Source organism: Girardinichthys multiradiatus, chromosome 15 (genome assembly GCF_021462225.1).
Source record: "Girardinichthys multiradiatus isolate DD_20200921_A chromosome 15, DD_fGirMul_XY1, whole genome shotgun sequence".
Lineage (NCBI taxonomy): Eukaryota > Metazoa > Chordata > Actinopteri > Cyprinodontiformes > Goodeidae > Girardinichthys > Girardinichthys multiradiatus.
The window spans coordinates 19,419,614-19,435,027 of NC_061808.1; the positions used below are offsets into that span (position 1 = coordinate 19,419,614).

A 15,414-nucleotide genomic window follows, 5' to 3' on the forward strand; every position below is an offset into this window, starting at 1 on the left:
CACATTAGTATGTTTTAATATAAAGCATTTTGTTTCAGTTCTGACTGTATATTTAGGGTTGTTGCTCATTGTCTTGCCACAAGATGAGCTTCTGCCCCAGTTGCAATCATTTTGCAGTTTCTAGCAGGTTTTCTTTCAGGATCACCCTGTGTGTAATTTCATCCATCCACGACCAGCTTCAGTGTCCCTGTTGAAGAGGAGCATCCCCACAACATGATGCCACCACCATGTTTCACCATGGGGACGGTGTGTTCAACACATATGTGGTTTTCAAAATTCCAACTAATAAAAAGTTGAAGACTGTGGTTTGCATATGTATTTCTCCCCCTAAGCCAATGCTTTGGAGAACCACCTTTTACTTCAACTACAATGTCTAGTATTGTGTTGAAGTATATCCCTACCAACTTTGCACATCTGGAGACTAATATTTATGCCAATTCTTCTTTGCAAAGCAAGCATCAGGTGGCACAGAGGGTGTCTGTAAACATCAATTTTCAAGTCTTGTCACAAATTATTAATTGGATTATGGTCTAGACTTTGACTGGGTCATTCTAACATGATTAGGCTTTGATCTGAATAATTCTATTTTAATTCTGACTATATTTTTACGGTTGATGTCCTACTGGACAATAGATTTTCTTCAAGGATAGCTCTGTATGTAACTCCATCCTTTTCCCATCAATTCTAATCTGTTTTTCTGTCTATGTCTTATTTTTCATATAGGCCCAAAAGTTTGATTTTGATTTAGTTTAATTTCTGACAAGAGCAAGTTCTTCCTCATGTTTGACCTGTTCTGTATTTGTCTTACAGCACCCTGTAAACTGGACAACTTATATTAGTAAAGTTTCATAAAAACTAATTGCAAGGCTCTTTTAATTCTTCCATCAATTTACTTTACTCAAATAACCCTTGCAGAGTCTTGTGGCGTGGTGCCACAACTGCACTTTCTGGGCTGAAGTTGAAGCCTTCATCTTGAACAGGTCGCTTGACAATCACAGGGCTCAAACAAATCAAATGTAGGAATATTGATAACACTACAGATGTGATCAGTTTCAAAAATATTTATAGTAAGTGATTTCCTATGCAAACCTTTTATTATGGCTGCACGGTGGCGCATATAGTAAATTTAACAAAATTTCACATTTTAATCTAATAAATTAATAAATGTACTGTTATCATTGTACAGGTAACAAACGTCACTACCTAAAAGGTATGATAAAAGTCATAATAAAAAATCAAGTAAATTCTGCTAAGGGACCATGGCTAATTATTGGCTGACCATGTCTAAACCACAACAACTCTTCCTCTGTGTTTCATGGTGAATATTACACATCAAGATAAACATATAGACAAAGTTCTATTTTCAATAGTTGGTAGCACTGTTGCCTTGCACCAAGAAGGTTCTGGGTTCGATTCCCGTCCGGGGGTCTTTCTGCATGGAGTTTGCATGTTCTCGCCGTGCATGCGTGGGTTCTCACCGGGTACTCCGGCTTCCTCCCACAGTCCAAAGACATGCCTGTTAGGTTAATTGGTAACTCTAAATTGCCCTTAGGTGTATGAGTGTGTGCATGGTTGTTTGTGTGTTGCCCTGCGATGGACTGGCGACGTGTCCAGGGTGTGCCCCGCCTCTCACCCATAGACTGCTGGAGACAGGCACCAGCTTCCCTGCGACCCACTATGGAATAAGCGGTAGAAAATGACTGACTGACCTTTTATTATTGAATATGATTATTATTCATATTAAAGTGTAAAGTAACCCCCCGAAAAACTGTTTGTCTTTGAATAACTATGTACATATGCTAGAAATATCATAGTTTCGAGCTGACAACAAAATTTAGTTTTTTTCTTTCATTAGTATTGTTTTTAAATAACTAACTGGTGTAAGCTTATGTGAAAACTTAGAAAAGTCAAAAGGCAAAGTTTACAGCTCTTATTTTGAAGGTTAAAACCTGATGTTTTGATTTTCCTGGTGGGACGAGACTTGACTATGGTAGGGCAAAATTTTCTTTCCGGTTTAAAAAAATTATATTTCCGACTGCTTTAGCTCCAAATCTATTTATTAATATTAATATTTTGGTCTAACGTGACGAGGGAAGATCTTATTGCGATTGATACAATATATAGCATCCATTAGACATTTACACAGCAAAATATAAAAACATATTATTGACTGTATTTCTATTTAAACCTTTTAAACTGAAGCAAATTAATAATTTAAGTTATACAATTTAGGTGAAAAGACTTGTAAATATGTCTTTAGACATAGAAAATAATTACAATGAAAATAAACCTATGAAGTCAGTCTCAGAATTGTCCAACTATGTTAATTTTCAGAATAAGTAAATACGTTCTCAAACTACATTAGGTCATGATTAAGTTAGCTTGAATTGACTTTGGTATTTGTATTAATAATATAACTGTTTTTTAAATAGAATGTAGGAACAGGCTACACTTCCTGTTTAAGAACAAGGTGGTAAGCCTTTTATATTTTTAACTACTTTAAAAACTATAAAACAACACAGAGACAGTAAACTAATACATACTGAACATACTATTCGGCTTCATGGGGAATGTTTTTACCTTGCTCTGCGGTACCAAAATAGTCTTCAAATAGGCAGCCTTGTAACAACTCTCGTTGCCTGTGGTAGATCAGGAACCACTCCAAATAAAGCTAAACAACAGCTTATTGATGCAAGTTCAGGATGGGTGAAAGTGGAGAACTGCAAGAACTTTAAACACAACTTCCTTTGCAAAATTGTAAAATGCTGATTACATTTGGTCTGGTTTGGACAATCAATGGAGAGTAAAGTAAAGACTTATCTGAATTTCTGGAAAGGCTGTGTTGATTAAATCAACAGCTTTATCATCATCCCCTTAATGGTATGGGGAACTCAAATAGCAGACATACTTAATCAAAAAAACAAGGTTTCGAACTTAGGCCTTTACATTTAAATTGTTGCAAAGAATCTACAAAGAAGGGATACTTGTGTTGAAAATAGAACTTTGTCTATATGTTTATCTTGATGTGTAATATTTACCATGAAACACAGAGGAAGAGTTGTTGTGGTTTAGACATGGTCAGCCAATAATTAGCCATGGTCCCTTAGCAGAATTTACTTGACTTTTTATTATGACTTTTATCATACCTTTTAGGTAGTGAAGTTTGTGACTTGTACAATGATAACAGTACATTTATTAATTTATTAGATTAAAATGTGAAATTCTGTTAAATTTACTATATGTAGACTGCAGGGGGAAATCAAAATCTGGCTCATTCTTTATAAACCTGACTGAAAACAGGTATTAGAGATCTGCATTCTGGGCAGATACCAATTTAAGCAGCTACTTAATTTAATTATGCTTCTGACTCTGGGTGTAGGCCTGGTATTTTGATGGCACATTTGGACAATTGCAACACCAACTATGGCAATCCTTTTTTTCTGTTTCGTTTTCAAGAGGACTAAGGCCTGCAGCACGCTTAGAGGCTCGCTTGGTGAGTGTAGAAGTTTTAATTTTTTCAGAGTTTTTAATTCTAAAAATTGTTGAAAAATCATCCATCCTGTACCTCCATGGTAAAACGCGACGGTGACAGCATCATAGTGTGTGATTGTTTTACTTGTCCAGTGAAGCTGGTCAGAGTTGATGGTAAGACGGACAGAGATAAATACAGGGCAAGATACGAATCCCTGCTACAGGATGCAAAAGACTTGAGACCGGAGTGTAGGGCTGGCAATTACCATAAACCTACAGCCACAGCTTCAATGGAAGGGTTATATCAAACCATATTTATGTCTAAATGACCTAGTCAAAGTCCAGACCTAAATTCAACAGATAATTTGTGGCAAGACATACTGTATCTATCAAATATGACTGAATCTGAGCTTTTTTGTAAAGAATGGGCGAAAATATTATTCTCCAAATGTGCAAAGCTGGCCGAAGCATACCCCTAAATATTTGAAACATTTACTGCCCTGAAAGGTGGTTCTACAAAGAACAACTCTAGTCTTTTCAGATATATTTTTTCTCGTTTTAAAAAGAAAACCAGGCATCAAGTCACTTAACGCACTATCCCCATGGCGCAAAATGGTAGTGGCAGCATCACATAAAAATAAAGTGTGCGGTACTGACAACAACGTAACAAAATGCGAAAAAATCTAGGGGTGTTAATACTTTAGCAATGCGGGGGCTATATTTGAACCAATAGGCCTGTCTGAAAGCGTGTGGGACTCAGTGTGTTTTGTTATGGGGCTTGTGTGGGATTTATGAGTAGGGGATCCTGGGATTCTGCGTCACTTCTCTGGCTGCAGTGTGCAAAGCCACCGGGCTGCCACGGCTCGAAGATCTCCCTTTATTCTTGGGCTGACCACCATACCGGTACCCCTGCCCCCTCCCCTCGGCAGCTTTGTCCATCCCGTGATCCGCTCTTTGTGCGGCAGTAAAGAGGAGGAGACGGTATCTGTGCTACTGTTCGCTCCTGTTTGGGGAGGAGCTAGTTGTATTCGCTGCAAAAGGGAAAGAGGCGCTGCGCAGGAAAAGGTAAGAAAACGTTTATTACGCAATAATTTTGGTTTGATCTGCTGCGTAAGCTGACATTAGGATGCGCATTCAGATGGGTTTGTTGTTGTTTTCAGCCGGTCCATGTGGGATGCAATGGAGGTAGAGGTGAATGCGACTGTACATCGTCTGTTAAACATGCCACTCCCTGCAACAGCATGCTGATGCGCTGGACAAACCCCTTCCTAAATCATTGAAATAATGATTAAAAACACGAATATAGCTTTGAAATAAGCAAAAAGGCTCCGAGGGACTATTAATACTTATTATATCTGAGGCTGCACGTCCTAAATAGGGTTTTTCCTTACATAGGCCCGGTTAAAGAGTATTTTAACAACAATTGTAGAATTAAACATATCAAAAAGTTTGAAAGAACGGCAGCCCTTTTATACATTTTTACAATTCATAGCCCCCAATTCCTAACCCTAATATGACGTATTTTAACATAACTCCATGTTAAGGAGCCATTCAAAGCTTGTAAATCAATATATAACTATAGGCTTTCAGTGTATGTATGTTTTGGACAGGAATTCCCCTAGCAGCATCACCGTGTGTGTGTGTGTGTGTGTGTGTGTGTGTGTGTGTGTGTGTGTGTGTGTGTGTGTGTGTGTGTGTGTGTGTGTGTGTAGGCTGAGGTCATTCTCATGCCTCTAAAACCCGCATTGCTGCTGTGGGCATCTGTCCAGCGCACAGATATTTCTAAATGCCATCATGTTTCCCTCTTCTAAGGATGAAAACCTGGCCCACAGATTCAGAAGCAACTTCATCATTGGCAGGTGTCACACTGTCAGAAAGAGGACGAAAGAAAAACCGGCTGTAAAGTGAGGAGGTCAAGTGAAAAGCCAGAAAACAGTTTCTTTCCCCTTTGGGGTGGTGGAAGGATTTGAAAGGAGGACAAACAGCTTCGGGGCAGAATTCAGATTGTGTAACAATTCCATCTAAAAGGACAATTACTTTTACAACACTTGCAATAACCTATGCTCTGTGCATTTAGTAATCAGAGTAGTGCAATTTGAGAACATTATTTTCACAAGCTCCTATGAGAATGTTTCTGGAACCATGTTACATGATGTATGACTTAAATTGGCATTCTACTGTCACAAATACAGATGTTTCACCCTTCTGTTCTTCCTCAATAATATTTTTCAAGTTGTTCATCTCTGTTCTTTTTACCATCTAGTTCTTAAATATAATAACATCATGATAAGTTTACCAATAAGAAATAGTAAGTTAGAAGATGTAGATAACCAAGCAGTTGATTTTTGTCTCAATTTTGCTTCTTTCTGTCTTTTGTTTCTTTGAACCCTTAGTCTTTCTTTAGCCAGTGACTTGCAGCTTGCTTCCATTTCTAATTCAAACACAAATAGTATCTTACCCAAGTTCCTAGTTTCTCATAGTAGTTTAGCTGGATGACAGAAACATCTCACCTATAAATGATTTACAGTTTTTTTTCTAAACATTTTATATTATACCAAGTTTCCAATGATTTGTATTCTGATTCCCGATTTGAGTTGGCTCTTATTATTTAATTCAGTGGCACTCTTTCAGATTCCACAAAACTGTATTTCATAATTGAAACAATTTTCAAAAAGCCAAATATGTATTCTAGAATGTAAGGAGAGAAGTATAGCAGCCTTCTTTTAGCCAGCTAACCAGCAGTACACAGCAACATGTGGGGGAGGGACAGCACTGCAGTACTATGCTTCAAAGAACCAGATAAAACTCTGGTCCTCCAGCACTTCCTGCTATCTCATAAAAGCAGTTTTAAACCATAAGAATAATGAGATTGAAAATTCTCAGGTAACAGGTAACCAGACCATGATCCATCCATTTTCTATACCTGCATCTTCCATATTGGGTTACGGGGGAGATGGTGCCTATCTCCAGTGGTCTATAGGCAAGAGGCAGGGTACACTCTGGACAGGTCACCAGGCCATCACAGGGCAACACAGAGACACACAGGACAGACAACCATACACACACCCATTCACACCTGAGGGGAATTTAGAAAGACCACTTAACCATGTTTTAAGTCATGTTTTTTGGCCATGGGGGGTGGGAAAGCCAGAGTACCCTGAGAGAACTCACTCATGTATGGGTGTGAACATGCCAGTTCCATGGAGAAAGATCCCCGGCCAGAAGTCGAACCGAGGACCTTCTTGCTGCAAGGCGACAGTGCTACCAACTGCGCCACCTATGACTATGATATAAATAGAATAATACTTAAAATTATGGGTTATCAAAGTACATCCAAAACATCCCTGAAGCCAATATAAAGTGATACATTTCATTACTAAACGTCTTGTAGGAAGCGCCTTTTTTGTACTTAAAGTCAGGTACAAAACAATTTCAAATTGCAAATGGCAACAACAGCATACCTAAGATATATTTTGATAAAGGCTAAATCTGTGGCTTTTTTAAGATTAAAACATTTTTACACTTTTTATTATCAAAGCTTTCCTTTCTAAGTTCAGAATATTCAATTTCTACTTAGTTATTTATTACATCTTACAAGACATAACCAAAGATGATTTTGTACAAAAATTAAACATTAGTTTTTTTATATGTTAGACTTAAAGACTTTGGATCTGTGAAGAACGTGGTGTGGTGATGGACCCCAAAGTGCAGACAGGCAGGAAGCAGTGTGGCATGGTGAGTTGAAAAAAGATTGAATAAATAAAACTAATTTCAGCAGGTGGTGGTAGAAACAGCCATGGACAGGCTTGGCATGATCGCAGGCAAGACAGGCTTGACATGAACAGAGGAACTAAAACTAATGTTTCCACTAGGAAGGAGAAGAATAGCAGTGTATATATGGAGCATATGTATATATGGAGCATAGCGCAGGTGAAGCAAGGAGACTGATTGCATGGTGCAGGTGGACCGAATGAAGCTGATTACTGGCTCACAGAGACAGGGAGTAAAAACAAAACATGACTGGAACAAAACAGAAATTCAAGAACATAATCAAACCTAAGAAAAATAATTGTAACAGAACATAAACCTGAAAGCTCTGTGAACTGAAAACATCCACAAGAAAACAAACATAAACAACTATAGCACCACCTCTAAAACAAGAGATTCCAAAACTCAACCGTGAGAACAAAAATTAGAAAACAAAACAAACCAAAAACCAAACATACCCAAATCAAAACAGGATAATTTTCTCTCTTCAATACAACAATTGCTTTGATTTGTCCTATATAATAAATGTCTTCTGAGCTCCTACTTCCTGTTTGCAGAAGAACCTTGTGTTTAAAAGTCTGAGGGATTAAGTTTAAAATGTTTTTTTTTTTTGTCTGAAATGGTCCTTTTTTTCTTTACATATAAATGCAATAGCCCTTTCAATTTTTGTTTTTTTTTATTTTTGCTCATGTTTTCTGATGAGTCATGTCCAAGTCTGTGCTGCCTGTTTGTTTTCAAAACTGTTCTGAATCAACATACTGAATCATATCCAGGGATACAGTAAGAAAACAAGCTGCTCTTCTTTCACATTATGTTATTATGTCCAGAGAAACCATTTGCTAAGGGATCAGTTTTCCTTTAGCCTGCTTAAAATAAATGACAAAAGAGGCTTTCCTACTGTAAATGAAGGCTAAGGCGTAAGGCTATAACATTTATTTTCGTGCTTATTTTTGGACAACCATCTTTCTTTGCTTTCTAGAAAGGAAGTAGCTCTAGTAGCTCATCCCTAGAATGAGTGAGTAAGTATGTTTTATAAGTTTAAAATAAAGTACAAGCAAACCAGTATGATATTTAAAAAATTTGCCTCAACAATTATGGATTTAGCTTTAAAATACACCACTACAAAAATAAAAGAAACAGGATTGATATTTCCTTAATACCTTTTTACAGATTTTTATTTATGTTTTTTTTTCCGAACAACCCAAATAGATCTTAAGAAATTATATGTCTGTAAAAAAAAATAATTTGCATTTCCGTTGGTCAAGGGTCTTTTTGAAAGAGAAGGCAGCACAAAGTAGTGATTAAGCTATCTTGAGTCAGGTTTGTTCAACAGTGGAAATTACCTTCAAAAGTGATTAGCAGAATCTTGTAACTTTCCATAGATTAACAAACTCAACTGATCATTAAGATTTAGTCGCAAACTTGCAAAACTCTTGATCTGCAAATGTATTCTGAGCCTTGATTTAAATCTTAATCATTGTATTCACCAGGAGTTCTTTCATTTCCTTGCTTCTTGATATGTCTCAAATTTTGGTAAACAAAGCCTTAAGCACCAAGCACAGTTACTACAAATGTTACCTAAGAAAACAGGCCCAGAATTATGACTTTGTAAAGCTGGTCTTAAAACTGTTAACCCTGTGCAAAGATGTGGCAAGCAGTCTGAGACAAAGGACAGCAAGAAGTATCATCAAGCTGTATCATGAATAACCTTCTTTGAGTCGGAGTGCCCCTAATCCAGTTGGTATCACCTGTTTCAAGTTGAAGTAACATATACAGGGGTTGAATGAAATGAGGTTGAATGAAACTGAAAGACCTGGTTTTAGACCACAATAATTTATTAGTATGGTGTAGGGCCTCCTTTTGCGGCCAATACAGCATCAATTCGTCTTGGGAATGACATATACAAGTCCTGCACAGTGGTCAGAGGGATTTTAAGCCATTCTTCTTGCAGGATAGTGGCCAGGTCACTACGTGATACTGGTGGAGGAAAACGTTTCCTGACTCGCTCGTCCAAAACACCCCAAAGTGGCTCAATAATATTTAGATCTGGTAACTGTGCAGGCCATGGGAGATGTTCAACTTCACTTTCATGTTCATCAAACCAATCTTTCACCAGTCTTGCTGTGTGTATTGGTGCATTGTCATTCTGATACACGGCACCACCTTCAGGATACAATGTTTGAACCATTGGATGCACATGGTCCTCAAGAATGGTTCAGTAGTCCTTGGCAGTGAAGTGCCCATCTAGCACAAGTATTGGGCCAAGGGAATGCCATGATATGGCAGCCCAAACCATCACTGATCCACCCCCATGCTTCACTCTGGGCATGCAACAGTCTGGGTGGTACGTTTCTTTGGGGCTTCTCCACACCGTAACTCTACCAGATGTGGGGAAAACAATAAAGGTGGACTCATCAGAGAACAATACATGTTTCACATTGTCCACAGCCCAAGATTTGCGTTCCTTGCACCATTGAAGCCGAAGTTTGGCATTGGCATGAGTGACCAAAGGTTTGGCTATAGCAGCCCGGCCATGTATATTGACCCTGTGGAGCTCCCGACGGACAGTTCTGGTGGAAACAGGAGAGTTGAGGTGCACATTTAATTCTGTCGTGATTTGGGCAGCTGTGGTTTTATGTTTTTTGGATACAATCCGGGTTAGCACCCGAACATCCCTTTCAGACAGCTTCCTCTTGCGTCCACAGTTAATCCTGTTGGATGTGGCTCGTCCTTCTTGGTGGTATGCTGACATTACCCTGGATACCGTGGCTCTTGATACATCACAAAGACTTGCTGTCTTGGTCACAGATGCGCCAACAAGAGGTGCACCAACAATTTGTCCTCTTTTGAACTCTGGTATGTCACCCATAATGTTGTGTGCATTTCAATATTTTGAGCAAAACTGTGCTCTTATCCTGCTAATTGAACCTTCACACTCTGCTCTTACTGGTGCAATGTGCAATCAATGAAGACTGGCTACCAGGCTGGTCCAATTTAGCCATGAAACCTCCCACACTAAAATGACAGGTGTTTCAGTTTCATTGTCCAACCCCTGTAGGTGGAACCTACCAACAGCCTAAAGTTTTGGCAGTGACACAAATGTTGTATTTTGCTAATGTTACGACTAATGTCTGTGGTGATAAATCACATTGTTTTTTAAGGTTATCCTGCAGAATATACAGATTCACATGGATTAATTGTGATTTATTGAATTAAAATATTTATGGAAAAATGGTGAAGTTTTGGAGAAATATAACTAAAATTCCTCTATGGATCAAATGAGCGAACTGATTGTTATAAAAGTAGAACTTCGAGGTAAAATGTTCCCAAGAGTTTAACAAGTGCCAGGGCCATCTCTTCCTGAGGAGCGTAACAGAGAATCTTCCACCACTGTAGAGCATGTTCTACTTGCTCAACTTTGGCAAACTGTGGGTCTGAGTGCATCTGCATGTACAGTCAGGTGAAGACTTGTAACAAGAAGGGTGGCAAAAAAATCACTTCTGTCTAAGAAACAAGGACCGAAACTTTGCAGAAAGTACAAAGATAAGCAGTAGAAGACTGGTGCTAAGATGCTTTCCTTGATGAATTTGCTTTCAAATTGTTTTGGAGGTCTACAAAAGCATTGGTTATGAGAAGGGAAGATGACCACTACCATAAGTCCCATGTCATGCTAGAGAGATTTCTTTATACAATCTGTGTGGGTAAATCATCATGCCACCTAGTTGCGTGGCACCCAACCTTGAGGTTCCTCCTTATGGGTATTTGGCCCATAGAAAAAGGGGGCTTCCATCAAATTAGAAACACTGCTCAAATCCCAAACTGTCTGGAGGCACCATTTATCCTCCAAAATAAGATGGAGACTAGGGGTGGGGAGATGGACCTCTGGGGATCCTTGTGGGTCTGTTACGTCCTTAACTCAATCTGGGATAGGTGAAAGATGATGGATAGATGGATGGATGGATGGATGGATGAAATTGGTTTAAATTTGCTTCTCATAGTGCACTTAATTCCCAGTTCTGCTCTAGAAGCCTGTGATATATAAAAGCATTCTCAGCAACCTTTTCCCACACTCCAGGCACCGTTTGGTAATGATCTGTATTTTCCAGTATAACAGGGAACCACATGACAAGGAATAAGTTTCAAAGCATTGCAATTGTGGAAAGCTCTCTAGATTTTAACCAGTTAGAGAACATTTGGTCAGTTTACAAAAGGCACATGAATAACAAACTCCAGTCACTAATGAAACAAGAGTGTTTCACCATTAGTCAAGATTTGCCTGAAAAGTTCACATCCAGCATGTCCAAAAAAATTTCCATTGATCAAAAAGTTGATATATTTACAAAAATTACCTTTTGACACTTTTAAAACGTTAAATAGTTTTCAGAATATCAAGAAACATAGCAAAATTTGGAAAAGCACGCACAATTTGTTTTGGCTTTAACATTTTTGGACTTTTTTGTCTATGCTAACACTTCTAGTCATCGCTGTAAGGAGAAATATGGAGTAACAGATTGCCAATGAGAGGAACATAATAGCTTATCTTTGGCTAACAGAACATCTGTAGCAGGAAAAACTGTAATAGCCGTGCTTCCAAGATAGGTAGAGTAACTCAAGATGATTCTGGGTCTGTCTCCTTATTAAATACACTTTGGGAAAAGCAAATTGTTTCCTAAGCTAAATTATCATAGATCTGTTTTGATGCCTTGGGTATGAGAGAACATTGCAGTTCAGCAGTAGCTTGAATGCTTTGCTTAGGATATTTATATGCGCTTAGTGGCGTGTTTCTGGTACTTCATTTTATTTGTTTCCATATTGTAACAGTGTGACATAGAGTAACTTTTGATACAAATTTCTGTGATATCTGACAACCCTCAAAATATTTGCCTGCATCCATCTAATGACACGCCCTTTAATGGGAGGACAAGTTAAAGAGGTCAAAAGCTTACCACAGTTTTCTGCTTTTGAATGGTTTCACTGAGAATGATCGCAAGTAAAGGGGAGCATTTGTTTTCTATTATAGCTCAGAAAAGAGCTTCGTTCAGATAAGGTTGAGCAGGTCTGCATTTAGCAACTAAAAGAAATTAGTTTGAAAACACAAGGAAAAATAAAAGCTCGAATGCACCCATACCGTGAAAGTGATCATGAGTTTAAACAGTTTAAAACCTTCAAACCAGCTCTAAACTGTTTAAAAAAGCTATAACTGTTCCCAAATTTCCTGGCTACATTGATGTGATCTTAAGACATTAGTCTATTTGGACATTTGGAGAGATTTGATTTACTCACAGCTGATGCTGAGACATTTTAAATCAGTATCAAACATTTCTCTAATGTTATTTCGGTTATTATTCTCCTAAAAAAGTATTTTCTGAAAACACATTGTCTGTCCAGTCTAACTTTTTATGAGAGCAGTTTGGACAAAATCATTGACTGCTAATCGCCTTATCCTTCTTCACTTCCTCAGAGTCATTAGGCAAGGGATTGTAAAGTCCACTTGCTTGATTATCTATCTGCCTTTTAGGGAAACTCACAGTGGAGATAATTTTGTGTAAACTTGTATGAAACCAATTTTGAATGTGTTTGACACCCTGAGTTTGGCTGAGTCTGTTCATATATGCATACACTAATGAGGCATAATATTATGACCACTTGCTGTATAGCATGAAGCTATTTTCTCAGGCCAAACTTGAAGTGAGCACAGCTCATAATGGTATCATTAATTGGTGCTATTTTCAGGAGTGAATGAAAGACGTAACATTTTATTATTTTTAAGGGGTAAAAAACATCTGGTACTTCATGCAAAAAATAAATGGATAAAAGATTTTCCACCTGATCCACAAGCACAGTTCAGCCATTAGGCACACACAGGCAGTCTTTGTGCAGAACTATTATTGATCATGTGTGCAACTCCCCTTGCTCAAAACTTTACTAAGACTTTGATTGGAACAGACAATAAAAACTAAATGTTCATGCCCTAATCATAAAAACTAATCAATTTCAGCTGAGTCATGTAGTTACTCTCCAGGTTCAGCAGCAGAAACTGTAGCTCATTGCACTCAGTCACTTCTAACATTTCCTCCAGATTATTTATTGCTGATATAACAGCACAGATGTTGTCTTTTATGTACATGAGTGATGATTTTGTTTGATCACATGATTAAAATAAGATTTTATTAAAGACGAACAATAACTTTTTAGTGCTTTAAAAGTGGCCAAAATTGCATAGTTTCAGACAAATTTTGTTTTCTCTTGACAAAAACATGAAAAATTGTGAATGACAGCAGAGTTGAGTAAATTCGGCCATAATAAAACACAGTTTATGGAAGCAAAGAGAGTGGAAAATAATTTAACAGTAATTAAAACGATGGCCTACTAATAAATACTGAGCTATGACATTAGCAATATGCCAAGTGGTTAATAAGTGCACAAGCTATACAGTATACAGTACAGACCAAAAATTTGGACACACCTTCTCATTCAAAGAGTTTTCTTTATTTTCATGACTATGAATATTGTAGCTTCACACTGAAGGCATCAAAACTGTGAATTAACACATGTGGAATTATATACTGAACAAAAAAGTGTGAAACAACTGAAAATATGTCTTATATTCTAGGTTCTTTAAAGTAGCCACCATTTGCTTTGATTACTGCTCCGCACACTCTTGGCATTCTGTCGATGAGCTTCAAGAGGTTGTCACCTGAAATGGTTTTCACTTCACAGGTGTGCCCCGTCAGGTTTAATAAGTGGGATTTCAAGCCTTATAAATGGGGTTGGGACCATCAGTTGGGTTGTGCAGGAGGAGGATACAGTACACAGCTGATAGCCCTACTGAATAGACTGTTAGAATTTGTATTATGGCAAGAAAAAAGCAGCTAAGTAAAGAAAAACGAGTGGGAATCATTACTTTAAGAAATGAAGGTCAGTCAGTCCGAACAATTGGAAAAACTTTGAAAGTTGTTTCACACTTTTTTGTTCAGTATATAATTCCACATGTGTTAATTCATAGTTTTGATGCCTTCAGTGTGAAGCTACAATATTCATAGTCAATAAAGACAACTCATTGAATGAGGTGTGTCCAAACGTTTGGTGTGTACTGTATATAAATAAGAATTATTTCAGATAAAATATAATGCATGAGTGAGTTGATGTCACAGGTGTGAACTTAGTTTTGAATGTTTAAGTGATTAAATTTGTACATGAATTAATTCATATTAAACATCAGTGAGCCATGGTGACCCATGGCTCTTGTGCCAGTTTACCAATCTTCCTTCCTTGGACCCTTTTTTGATAGAAACTGACCATTGTAGACCAGGAACACCTCACAGGAGCTGCAGTTTCAGATATGCTCTGAAACAATTGTCCAGCGATCATGGTTTGACCTTTTGTCCAATATTAAGTCAAATCCTTTAGCTTCACCATTTGTTCTGCTTCTTATTAAAACATATTCAGATTTGTTCCAGTTCAGTAATATAGGTAAGTTTAATATTATCCAATACTTACTCTGTCCAAATACTTTTAACATGTTAGATTTTAAAGTTTGTTTCATACATGACAATTTCTATACAGCACAAATTTTTCTTTAAATTCCTATGCAAATAACCACCTGAAGCAAACATGAAAGAAAGGGTGGATATATTAGCATTTACAAAAACCGGTTGGGATATTTCGCATATCCACAGCACTAAAAGAAAAATACATTTCTAATCTCAGTCACATTGCTACTAAAGTTTCATATACATTCGGCTTCACAATAAAACATAGCAGTTGCTTTCAAAACAGCCTCCGTTCATTAAAAATGTTCTGATGTAAAACGTTTTTTTTAAATATCCAAGATTTGTTCTTTACTGTAATTACAGAATCACACGACATGATATAATAGAGCTTGAAATAGATGATAACCTCCAATTATCTCACATTTCATGCTATATTCCATTGTCCGATTTGACATGGTGCCATGGCGACAGCTATTGTAATTGGTCTGGTGTTTTGTGAATCACCTCATGCCGTCTTTGCTCTTTGGGCCTGATTATAAACCGATAATAAAATCTCACTGCTGCCTGATGGAGAGACTGAGTTGTCTGTGCCGACTTGTACTGCCTCGTCTCGGCTTTGTCATCCATCTCCCTCAATCCACTTAGTCAGCTGGTCACAGCTGTCATCCACCTGGCTGTGACC

The 15,414-nt window shown here is 37.7% G+C and overlaps 1 protein-coding gene across 4 annotated transcripts in view; it reads left to right on the forward strand.

Moving 5' to 3' along the window:
* Nucleotides 1-4,298: 4,298 nt before the first annotated feature.
* si:ch211-278j3.3 (E3 ubiquitin-protein ligase RNF19A) overlaps nucleotides 4,299-15,414 on the forward strand; it is a 31,752-nt gene continuing 20,636 nt past the window's right edge. For 2 of the 4 annotated variants that reach the window (XM_047387018.1, XM_047387021.1), the window contains exons 1-2: nucleotides 4,299-4,536; nucleotides 5,284-5,383. The gene's annotated coding sequence lies outside the window, so the exon portion shown is untranslated. The remainder of the gene's footprint in view (nucleotides 4,537-5,283; nucleotides 5,384-15,414) is intronic. The other 2 variants (XM_047387019.1, XM_047387020.1) reach the window with 2 other exon arrangements.